Genomic DNA, 13,303 nt, shown 5'->3' on the forward strand with positions numbered 1-13,303 from the left:
TTTCTTACTTAGCTGACCCACTTGTGCCTCCAAGTTTCTAATGGAGGACCTTGTTTCAGTCATGAAACTTTGAGTGGTTTTGATTAGATCAGAGACCATGGTTGCTAAGTCAGAGTGGCTCTGCTTAGAATTCTCTGTCTGTTGCTGAGAAGGTGATGGAAAAGGCTTGTCATTGCTAAACCTGTTTCTTCCACCATTATTGTTGTTGAAACCTTGTTGAGTTCTCTGTTGATCCTTCCATGAGAGATTTGGATGATTTCTCCATGAAGGATTATAGGTGTTTCCATAGGGTTCTCCCATGTAATTCACCTCTCCTATTGATGGGTTCTTAGGATCATAAGCTTCTTCTTCAGATGAAGCGTCCTTAGTACTGCCTGGTACAGCTTACATTCCAGGCAGACTTTGAGAAATCACATTGACTTGCTGAGTCAATATTTTGTTCTGAGCCAATATGGCATTCAGAGTATCAATCTCAAGAACTCCTTTCTTCTGATTCGTCCCATTGTTCACAGGATTCCTTTCAAAAGTATACATAAATTGGTTATTTGCAACCATTTCAATGAGTTCTTGAGCTTCTGCAGGCGTCTTCTTCAGATGAAGAGATCCTCCAGCAGAGCTGTCCAATGACATCTTGGACAGTTCAGATAGACCATCATAGAAGATACCTATGATGCTCCATTCAGAAAGCATGTCAGAAGGACACTTTCTGATCAATTATTTGTATCTTTCCCAAGCTTCATAGAGGGATTCACCTTCCTTCTGTCTGAAGGTTTGGACTTCCACTCTAAGCTTACTCAATTTTTGAGGTGGAAAGAACTTTGCCAAGAAGGCATTGACTAGCTTTTCCCAAGAGTTCAGGCTTTCTTTAGGTTGTGAGTCCAACCATATCCTAGCTCTATCTCTTACAGCAAAAGGGAATAGCATAAGTCTGTAGACCTCAGGGTCAACCCCATTGGTCTTGACAATGTCACAAATTTGCAAGAATTCAGCTAAAAACTGATGAGGATCTTCCAATGGAAGTCCATGGAACTTGCAATTCTGTTGCATTAGAGAAACTAATTGAGGCTTAAGCTCAAAGTTGTTTGCTCCAATGGCAGGGATAGAGATGCTTCTCCCATAGAAGTCGGGAGTAGGTGCAGTAAAGTCACCCAGCACCTTCCTTGCATTGTTGGCATTATTGTTGTTTTCGGCTGCCATGTCTTCTTCTTGTTTGAAGATTTCTGTTAGGTCCTCTACAGAGAGTAGTGCTTTAGCTTCTCTTAGCTTTCGCTTCAAGGTCCTTTCAGGTTCAGGGTCAGCCTCAACAAGAATGCTTTTGTCTTTGCTCCTGCTCATATGAAAGAGAAGAGAATAAGAAAATATGGAATCCTCTATGTCACAGTATAGAGATTCCTTGAGATGTCAGAGGAAAAGAAGAATAGAAGGAGAAGGTAGAAGAAGAAGAATTCGAACTTATCAAGAGAGATAAAGTTCGAATTGTTGATAGTGGAGGAGTGTTAGTCCTTAATTAGAAGGATGTGAGAAGAGGGGAAGAATTTTCCAAATTAAAGTAAAAGATTTTAAAAGAATTTTGAAAATTGATTGATGATTTTCAAAAACTAAGAGTGGGAAAAAAATTAAGTGATTTTTGAAAAAATATTTTGAAATTAGAAATAAAAAAGATATAATTGAAAATTAATTTTGAAAAAGATGTGATTAAGAAGATATGATTGAGAAACAATTTAAAAAGATTTGATTTTTAAAATTAATGACTTGGCTAACAAGAAATTTAAAGGATATGATTCAAACATTAAACCTTTCTTAACAGAAAAGGCAACATACTTGAAATGTTGAATCAAATCATTAATTGTAGGCAAGTATTTTTGAGAATGGAAAGAAATTGATTTTGAAAATATATGATTGAAAAGATATGGTTTGAAAAAGATTTGATTTTGAAAAATTATGAAAACTTGAAAAAAAAATTTGAATTAAAAACAAAATCTCTCCTCTTGTATCATCCTGGCGTTAAACGCCCAGAATGGTATCCATTCTGGCGTTTAATGCCCAAAATGCTATCCTTTTGGGCATTAAACGCCCAGCCAGGTACCCTAGCTGGTGTTTAAACGCCAGTTTTCCTTCTTCACTGGGCGTTTTGAACGCCCAGCTTTTTCTGTGTAATTCCTCTGCTTCATGTTTTGAATCTTCAATTCTCTGTATTATTGACTTGAAAAGACACAAATTAAATTTTTTTTTTGAATTTTTAATGATGAGGAATAATCAAAATAAAACTAAGATCAAATAAACAATGCATGCAAGACACCAAACTTAGAAGTTTGTATGCTATTGACACTAACAAATTGAGAATGCATATGAGAAACAACAAAACACTCAAGACAAGAGAATTTAAAGATCAGAGCAAGGAAATCATCAAGAACAACTTGAAGATCAATGAAGAACATAATGCATGTAATTTTCGAAAATTAGAAGAATAAAGACATGCAATTGACACCAAACTTAAAATTAGACACTAGACTCAAACAAGAAACATAAAAATATTTTTGATTTTAAGATTTTATAAATTTTTTTGTGCTTTTTCGAAAATTATATGGAAAAGAAAATAAAGAGATTCAAAATTTTTAATAAGAATTCCAGAAATCATGCAATGTTAGTCTAAAGCTTTAGTCTAAAGAAATTAGACATGGCTAGCCAAGCTTCAGCAGGACATTACATTCAACAGCTAAATTGATGAGAATCAATCAGCTTTTGTGATGATAAGAACATCACCTTGAAACTCTAGAATTCATTCTTAAAAATTCTGAAGAAAAATACCTAATCTAAGCAACAAGATGAACCGTCAGTTGTCCAAACTCGAACAATCCCCGGCCACGGCGCAAAAAACTTGGTGCACGAAATTGTGATCATCAATGGTGCCATCAACATGGTACGCTCAATTGCAATCTCAACTCTTTATCACAACTTCGCACAACTAACCAGCAAGTGCACTGGGTAGTCCAAGTAATAAACCTTACGCGAGTAAAGGTCGATCCCACGGAGATTGTTGGTATGAAGCAAGCTATGGTCATCTTGTAAATCTTAGTCAGGCGGATTCAAATGGTTATTGAGGATTAATGATTAAAAGATAAATAAAACATAAAATAAAGATAGAAATACTTATGTAATTCATTGGTGAGAATTTCAGATAAGCGTATGGAGATGCTTTGTCCCTTCCGTATCTCTGCTTTCCCACTATCTTCATCCAATCCTTCTTACTCCTTTCCATGGCAAGCTATATGTTGGGCATCACTGTTGTCAATGGCTACAGTCCCGTCCTTTCAGTGAAAATGTTCAACGTTCTCTGTCACAGCACGGCTATTCATCTGTCGGTTCTCAATCATGTCGGAATAGAATCCAGTGATTTTTTTTGCGTCTGTCACTAACGCCCCACAATTGCGAGTTTGAAGCTCGTCATAGTCATTCAATCCCTGAATCCTACTCAAAATACCACAGACAAAGTTTAGACCTTCCGGATTCTCAAGAATGGCCGCCAATGGATTCTAGCTTATACCACAAAGATTCTGATTAAGGAATCCAAGAGATACACATTCAAGCCTTGTTTGCATGTAGAACGGAAGTGGTTGTCAGGCACGCGTTCATAAGTGAGAATGATGATGAGCATCACATAATCATCACATTCATCAAGTTCTTGAGTGCGAATGAATATCTTAGAACAAGAATAAGCTGAATTGAATGGAAAATAGTAGTAATTGCATTAATACTCGAGGTACAGCAGAGCTCCACACCTTAATCTATGGTGTGTAGAAACTCTACCATTGAAAATACATAAGAACAAGGTCTAGGCATGGCCGAGAGGCCAGCCCCCATGATCTAAGAACTAGACGTCCACAGATTCTAAGACTCTACCAAATACAATAGCAAAAGGTCCTATTTATAGAGAACTAGTAGCCTAGGGTTTACAGAAATGAGTAAATGACGTAAAAATCCACTTCCGGGCCCACTTGGTGTGTGCTTGGGCTGAGCATTGAAGCTTCCATGTGTAGAGACTTTTCTTGGAGTTAAACGCCAGCTTTTGTGCCAGTTTGGGCGTTTAACTCCCACTTTTGTGCCAGTTCCGGAGTTTAACGCCGGGAATTCTGAAGCTGACTTGGAACGCCTGTTTGGGCCATCAAATCTCGAGCAAAGTATGGACTATTATCTATTGCTGGAAAGCCCTGGATGTCTACTTTCCAACGTAATTGAGAGCGCACTAATTGGGCTTTTGTAGCTCCAAAAAATCCACTTCAAGGGCAGGAAGGTCAGAATCCAACAGCATCTGCAGCCCTTTTTCAGCCTCTGAATAAGATTTTTGCTTAGGTCCCTCAATTTCAGCCAGAAAATACCTGAAATCACAGAAAAACACACAAACTCATAGTAAAGTCCAAAAAAGTGAATTTTAAATAAAAACTAATAAAAATACAATAAAAACTAACTAAAACATACTAAAAGCATACTAAAAATGATGCCAAAAAGCGTATAAATTATCCGCTCATCAGGGGCTCGTGAGTATGGTGGTCCAAGGCTGTGTTGATGAGGGGGTTGATAGGCGTATGGTGGTGGTTGTTGATAATCAAAAGAGTGCTCACCATAGCCGTTATCTTGGTATGCATCACAGAATGGTTGTTGATAGTCCATTGGAGGTGGTTGTTGCCATGAGGGTTGATCAAATCCTTGTGGCTTCTCCCATCTTTGATTGTTCCAACCTTGATACCTGTTCTCACTATAGTCTCCTCTTCCTGCAACATAGTTGTAACCAGACTCATAGCCAAAGGGGTGAGAGTTCATAGTATTAGGAGAAAAATAAAAACAAAAACTAATAAAAAGAAAATATTTTGAAAAAAAAGATATGATTTTTTGAAAAAAAAGTAAGATAAGATTTTTAAAAAGATAAGATAGGATTTCGAAAAAGATATGATTTTTTTGAAAAAAAAGATAAGATAAAAAAAATTTAAAAAAAATCTGAAATTTTTTTTGAAAAATATTTACAATAACCAATAATAAGGCACACGTTTGCAATTCCCTAGCAACGGCGCCATTTTGAAGAACGAAACTCTCGCGCGATCTAGAATTTTCACAAATAAATTTCCGTTGTAAGTATAGCTTCTAGACCGACAAGAATTCCTTAATTAAAAAAGTTTTGGTTGTCACAAGTAACAAACCTAATAAAATTTATAAACCGAAGTATTCAAACCTCGGGTTGTCTTCTCAAGAAATTGCAAGGAGGTATGATTTATTATTGGTTATGGAAAAAGGTATGTTTTGGGGGGGGGGCTTAAAAGGTTTGAACAAGAGAAATAAATTGCAAGGGAAATAAATTAATAATTGAAAAACTCTTGGCAAGGTATGAGAACTGGAATTCCTATCCTAGTTATCCTTATCAATTGTGATGAGAATTGCATTTTTGCTCCCACTCTAACTACAAAGGTAAGTCAGGTGGATAAATCAATATGAATCCTCAAGTCCTGGTCTTTCTCTTGGAAAGGCTAGAGTTAGTGGAATCCAAATTAATCAGCAACTCCCAATTTCAACCACTGCTTTATTTTGACAAGTCAAGCATTACCAAATACTCAACCAAAGCTAAGAGTGTAAAAAGCTGAATTAAAATCATAAATATGAAATACCTCAAATTGCATTAATAAAAGAAATCAAATCTAACATGGAAAAGTTTATAAATTAAATTGGGAAAATAAATAAAAGGAACATTGAACTTGTGATGAAGAAGAAATAACCCTAAATCCTAAAACTAAGAGAAATCCTAATCCTAATCCTAATCCTAAGAGAACCTCTCTCTCTAAAAACTACATCTAAATTATAAAAAGTGAATTATTAGTCGTCTCTCTTGTATATGATGAATGGATGCATTTCCTCACTTTATAGCCTCTAATCTGTGTTTTCTGGGCCAAAAACTGGGTCAAAAACAGCCCAGAAATCGCTGCTGGTTCGTACAGGTCGCAACAAAGTGACACGGAGGCGTCGTCCACGCGTTTCCGTGGATTGAAATTCGCAGATGCGACGCGTGCGCGTCATCCACACATTCGTGTCGCCTAACTTCGGAGCAGCTCTGGCAAATTATATATCGTTATGAAGCCCCGGATGTTAGCTTTCCAACGCAATTGGAACCGCGTCATTTGGACCTCTGTAGCTCAAGTTATGACCGTTTCTAGTGCGAAGAGGTCAGGCTGACAACTTTGGCAATTCCTTCAGTTTCTTGTATTCCTTCCACTTTTGCATGCTTCCTTTCCATCCTCTGAGCCATTCCTGCCCTATAATCCCTGAAAACACTTAACACACATATCACGGCGTTGAATGGTAATAAGAGAGGATTAAACATAGGAAATTTAAGGCCCACGTTTTCAATCATAGCACAAAATCAGGAAGGAAAATGTAAACTCATGCAAATCATAAGAATAAGTGTATGAAAGATTGATAAAATCCACTCAATTGAATACAAGATAAACCGTAAAATAGTGGTTTATCACTCTGCATAACCCAAATACACGTAAAAACAGGAAAAACAGTAGAAACTCAAACAAAACCAAGTAAATAATAAAAAAAATCAAATTAAAAGAAATCAGACTGAAGGATATTAAAACATCGGATTGCCTCCTGACAGGCGCTTCTTTAACGTCACTAGCTTGACGGTCAGTTCTGCTAATTTACCAGATGAGTGGAACTTTGGTGATCAATCTCGCCTTCAAGATAGTGCTTCAACCTTTGGCTATTCACTGTAAACCTTCTGTCAGAATTCTCCTCCTGAGTTTCCACATGACCATACGGCGATGCTCTAGTTACCACAAATAGTTCTGACCACCGGGATTTCAGCTTCCCGGGAAAGAGTTTGAGCCTTGAATTAAACAGAAGCACTCTCTGACCTGGCTCAAAGACTCTGATGGCAATTTTCTTGTCATGCCATATCTTAGTTCTCTCTTTATAGAGCTTGGCATTCTCATATGCAGAATATCTGAGTTCATCAAGCTCATTCTACTAAAGCATCTTCTTTATTCCTGTAGCTTGAGAATCAAAGTTCCAAAGCTTGATCGCCCAGTATGCTCTATGCTCCAGCTCAACTGGTAAGTGATAGGCTTTACCATAGACCAACTGATAAAGGGACATGCCAATAGGGGTCTTGTATGCTGTTTGGTATGCCCAGAGAGCGTCATCAAGCTTCCTAGACCAATCCTTTCTTAAAATGTTGACGGTTTTCTCTAGAATCCTCTTGAGTTCTCTGTTAGAGACCTCAACCTGTCCACTTGTCTGAGGATGATAAGGGGTTGCCACTTTATGACGGACTTCATATCTCTACAAAAGTGAGCCCAACTGTCTGTTGCAGAAGTGACTTCTACCATCACTAATGAGTGTCCTTGGGACACAAAATCGGCTGAAAATATATCTCTAAAGAAAGTTCATCACCACTTTGGCATCATTGGTGGGCAGAGCCATAGCTTCCACCCACTTGGACACATAATCAACTGCCACCAAGATATAAGTGTTGGAGTATAAGGGTGGAAAAGGTCCCATGAAGTCAATATCCCATACATTAAATAGCTCAATCTCAAGAATCCCCTGCTGTGGCATCTCATGGGTATCAGGGAGATTCTTAGCTCTCTCACATCTATCACAGTTCTTCACAAATGCTCTTGAGTTTCGGAGAGAATCGGCCAGTAAAAACTGCTCTGAAGGACCTTTTGTAGCTATCCTTTCACCACCAAAGTGGCCTCCATAATCAGAGCCATCACAGTGCCAAAGAATCTGCTGTGTTTTCTCATCTGAGCATCTTCTAAAAATATAGGATTCCTCCCAAAAGTAGTATTTTGCATCAGTCAGTAGTTTCTTCACTTGTTGTTTACTGTACTCTTTTGGGATGAACTTAATGGCTTTGTAATTTGCAATGTCTGCAAATCATGGAGCTTGCTGAATGACAAAAGTTGCTCATCTAGGAATGTCGCAGTCACAGCTGTGGGTGGTTGCACTCCTTCTTCAGGTTCAATTCTGGAAAGCTGGTCAGCCACTTGATTTTCTGACCCCTTTTTGTCCTTGATCTTAATATCAAACTCCTGAAGGAGCAGTACCCATCTGATTAATCTTGGTTTAGAATCCTGTTTGGTTAGAAGGTACTTCAAAGCAGCATGATCAGTATAAACAATAACCTTAGAAACAATTAAATAGGACTTAAACTTATCAACAACATACATAACAGCTAATAATTCTTTTTCTGTAGTTGTGTAATTCTTTTGAGCATCATTTAATACACGACTAGCATAGTAAATGACATGCATAAGCTTGCCTTACCCCTGTCCTAAAATAACTCCTATAGCATAATCACTAGCATCACACATTAATTTAAATGGCAAATCCCAGTCAGTGGGAGCTATGTTGGGAGCAGAGATAAGGTTTGCTTTCAAAGTTTCAAAAGCATACAGACAGTCAGCATCAAATATAAAAGGAACATCAGCAACCAATAGGTTACTTAATGGTTTAGCAATTTTAGAAAAATCCTTTATAAATCTTCTGTAAAATCCTGCATGACCCAAGAAACTCTTGACTGCCTTAACATTAGTTGGTGGTGGTAATTTTTCAATTACCTCCACCTTGGCTCTATCAACCTCAATTTCCTTGGTTGAAATCTGGTGTCCAAGAATAATACCTTCTGTAACCATAAAATGACATTTCTCCTAATTTAAAACAAGGTTTGATTCTTGACACCATTTCAAGACCCGAGATAAATGCTTAAGGCAGGTTTCAAAAGAATTACCAAAAATAGAAAAATCATCCATAAATACCTCAATAAACATTTCAACCATATTAGAAAAAATTGAAAGTATACACCTCTGAAAAGTTGTTGGGGCATTACAGAGTCCAAATGACATTCTCCGGTAAGCAAATACTCCAAAAGGACATGTGAATGCCGTCTTCTCTTGATCTTGAGGGTCCATTACAATTTGATTATATCTAGAGTATCCATCTAGAAAACAATAAAAAGCATGACCAACTAACCTCTCAAGCATCTAATCAATGAAAGGCAAGGAGAAGTGATCCTTCCTTGTAGCAGTGTTGAGCCTTCTGTAATCTATGCACATTCGCCATCCTGTGATAGTCCTTGTAGGAATTAGCTCATTCTTTTCATTCTTGATCAATGTCATCCCTCCTTTCTTGGGAACTACTTGCATAGGACTCACCCAAGGATTGTCAGAAATAGGGTATATAATGGCAGCTTCCCATAGTTTCATTACCTCTTTTTGGACCACCTTTTTCATAGTTGGATTTAGTCTCCTTTGTGGTTGCACAACTGGCTTAGCATCATCTTCAAGAAGGATTTTGTGCATACACTTGGTTGGACTAATCCCCTTTAAATCACCAGTGGTCCACCCAAGAGCTGTTTTATGACTCCTTAGCACTGAAATCAGCGCCTCTTCCTCTTCATGCTTCAAGGAAGAGTTAATAATCACTAGATATGAATCATTTTCACCTAGGAACATAAATTTCAAAGAAGGAGGCAAGGGCTTGAGTTCTAGCCTAGGGACTTCTCCCTCTGTAGTAGGCGTGCTAGACAAGTCCTTTTTAGGTAGTGAATCATCAATCTCAAGCAAATCATCCTCAGAGAGAGGATCCAGAATATCATTAAGTACATCAGCTTTTAGTACCTCTTGAACAAGTGGTTCAACAACATCAACTCTCATACACCCCTCAGAATCATTAGGGTGTTTAATAGCTTCAAACATATTAAGGACCACCTGTTCTTCATTGACCCTCAGGGTTAATTCACCCTTTTGCACATCAATTAGAGCTCTATCTGTAGATAAAAATGGTCTTCCAAGAATAATAGAGGATTTTTTATCCTCTTCCATATCCAATATAACAAAATCAACAGGAAAAATAAATGGACCCACTTTCACAAGTAAATCCTCAACAACCCCTACTGGAATTTTAATAGAGAGATCAGCAAGTTGAAGAGAAATACGAGTGGGTTTTACCTCCTCAATTTGGAGCTTTTTCATCACTAAAAGTGGCATGAGCTTGATGCTAGCTCCAAGATCACACAAAGCTCTCTGAATAGTGACATCTCCAATGGTGCAAGGAATTACAAAGCTTCCTGGGTCCTGCATCTTCTCAGGAAGGTTATGTTGAATAATAGCACCACATTCCTTTGTCAACACTAATGCCTTATTTTCCTTCTAATTCCTCTTGTTAGTCAGGGGGAATTGCCTGGTTAGCAGCTTGTATCTCTCCCAAGCTTCATAGAGGGTCTCACCATCTCTCTGCCTGAAGGTCTGAACCTCTACCCTTAGCTTAGTCAGCTTCTGTGGTGGAAATAATTTGGACAAAAATCCAGTGACTACCTTATCCTAAGTGTCCAAGCTCTCCTTGGGTTGAGAATCTAGCCACAGCTTTGCTCTATCTCTCACATCAAACAGAAAGAGCATGAGCTTGTAAACTTCAGGATTCACTCTATTTGTTTCACAGTGTCACAAATTTGCAGGAAGTTAGAGATAAATTGATTTAGATCTTCCTGTAGGAGTCCGTGATATTGACAATTTTGCTGCATCAGAGTGACTAACTGAGGCTTCAGCTCAAAGTTGTTTGCAACTATAGGAGGCATGACGAACGGATTTTCTGTCGGTAAAGAATTTTATAAATAAATTCTCGTTAAAAGTATAGCTTCTAAACCAACAAAGAATCCTTTCATACAAAAACTTGTTTGTCACTAAAGCAAACCCAGTAAAATTTATAACCGAAGCATTTAAACCCGGGTCGTCTCTCAATGAATTGCAGGGAGGTATGATTTATTATTGGTTATGGAAAAGTATGGTTTTGGGGTTTTTAGATAAGAAGCAAGAATAGTAGATGGCAAAAGGAATAAACTAATAACTAGAAAAGCTCTTAGCAAGGTATGAGAACTGGATGTCTTATCCTAGTTATCCTTATCAATTGTGATGAGAATTGGCTTTTGCTTCCACTTGGTCAACCTCTAATTATGAAGGTACATTAAGTGGATAAATCAATTTGATTCCTTAGGTCCTAGTAAATTCCTAAGAAAAGACTAGAGTTAGGGGAATTCAAATCAATCAGCAAAGAATTCCAATTTTCAATCAACAAGGAGTTTGATAACTCAAGTGTCTCCAATTACTCAACCAAAGCCAAAGAGGGAAAAAATTCAAATTATTTATATCATAAATAAAAGAAAGCAATCATAAATTGGAAATAACTCAAATTATATTAAATAATGAAATCAAATCTAACATGGAGTTCATAAACAAATAAAAGAGAAACTAAATTAAAAGAACATTGAACCTGAAATTGAGAAGAAGAAGAAATCCTAATCCTAAAACCTAAGAGAGAGAGGAGAGAGCCTCTCTCTCTAGAGAACTACATCTAAAATCTAAAATTGTGTGAATGAAAGTTGTCTCTATGATTCCTCCACTCTATAGCCTCTAATCTATGTTTTCTGGGCCGAGAACTGGGTCAAAAACAACCCGGATCGCTGGATGCGAATTTTAACACGCTGGTTTTTCGTCAATGCGATGCGTGCGCCCAATGCACGCATGCGCGTCGCCTAGCTGTATGGCCACTATAGCAAATTATATATCATTTCGAAACCCCGGATGTTATCTTTCCAACGCAACTAAAACCGCCTCATTTGGACCTCTATAGCTCAAGTTATGACCATTTGAGTGCGAAGAGGTCAGGGCTGATAGCTTTGCAGTTCTTTCAATTTCTTGTATTCCTTCCACTTTTGCATGCTTCCTTTCCATCCTCTAAGCCATTCCTGTCCTGTAATCCTTGAAATCACTTAACGCACATATTACATCATTGAATAGTAATAAGAGAGGATTAAGATTAGCAAAATTAAGGCGAAAGAAGCATGTTTTCAATCATAACACAAAATCAGGAAGAAAAATGTAAAACATGCGAATTCTATGAATAAGTGTGAGATTAGTGGATAAAATCCACTCAATTAAGCACAAGATGTGCCACAAAATAGTGGTGCATCAAATCTCCCCACACTTAAACATTAGCATGTCCTCGTGCTAAGTTCAAGAGAAGTTATATGAGTGAAGAGGAATGGTAGAAAGTATGAGATGCAACCTATAAATGCAACTATATGCTAAGATATTTCTGTCTACTTGGTTAAAAGCAAATAAGTTCTTCAAGACAAACATAAATCAAATTCCACTAATTCAAATTATATAATAAAAGACAAGTAAACTTGTAAGAAGATAGCTCATAAAAGCAGGGAACATAGAATCAAGCATTGAACCCTCACTGATAGTGTATATGCACTCTAGTCACTCAAGTGTATAGGGTAATCACTCTACTCTTCTCTAGTCATGCTTTCTAAACTTTGTTCTTCATCTAACTAATCAACAAGTATTTAATGTACCAATGCAAACATCACGAGGTCTTTTCAAGGTTGTAATGTGGCCAAGGTAAGGGTAGGGACATATGTATGGCTAAGTGAGCTATAAATTGAATCATTGACTAACATAAGCTCTCACATAAACACACACACGCTCTATATAACTTCTAAATTTATGCCTAGCTACCCATAATTTCCCACTTTTGCATTACATACTCATGCATTAACCTTTCTTTTAATATGTATCACATGTGCATTGATCTTTTCATCAACTTAACATTGGGGTAATTTTGTCCCCTTATTTACTGATTTATTTAATTATTTGAATATTTTTGGTTTTTTTCTTTTTTTTGGAAGCAAACATAACATATCAATGCACATGAGTTTTTAATTTTTCTGGTCTCACATGAGTAGGTGCCCAAATTCTCAATATTTTATCAATAAAACACTGTATACTTTCATCAACCCAAGTTCCCACAGTTCTCCACACTTAATTGACACACAATCTCTAACTTAAGCTAACCAAAGATTCATTTGGGGTAATTAATTATTTTTTCGCTTAAAGCTAGTGATGTGGTAAAATATAGAACAAACGGGGATTAAAATGCTCAAGGTGGCTAACAAAGGTGATTGAAAGGGTAGGCTTATTTTTGGGATAAGTGAGCAAAAATAATTAATGGCCTCAATCATATGCATACATTTAAATACACTAAACAATGGACATCTATGATGGAACAAAATATAGATTACAATCATAGAGAAGTAAACACACAAGAATAAAATTTTTATGGTTAAATAATGTAACCATGTAATTAAGCTCAAATCTCACGGGTTGTGTGTTCTTTAGCTATCATTTTATGTTCCAAATACAACTTCAAACAAGTTTTAACAAAAAGATTTTAATTTAAGTTAGTG

General features: G+C 37.0%; 1 non-coding gene across 1 annotated transcript; it reads left to right on the top strand.

Moving 5' to 3' along the window:
• Positions 1-684: 684 nt before the first annotated feature.
• LOC130948447 (small nucleolar RNA R71) lies at positions 685-792 on the top strand. The gene has a single exon (XR_009073055.1). It is a non-coding gene; the product is annotated as a small nucleolar RNA R71 (small nucleolar RNA).
• Positions 793-13,303: the final 12,511 nt, after the last annotated feature.

This window comes from Arachis stenosperma, chromosome 1 (genome assembly GCF_014773155.1).
Source record: "Arachis stenosperma cultivar V10309 chromosome 1, arast.V10309.gnm1.PFL2, whole genome shotgun sequence".
NCBI lineage: Eukaryota > Viridiplantae > Streptophyta > Magnoliopsida > Fabales > Fabaceae > Arachis > Arachis stenosperma.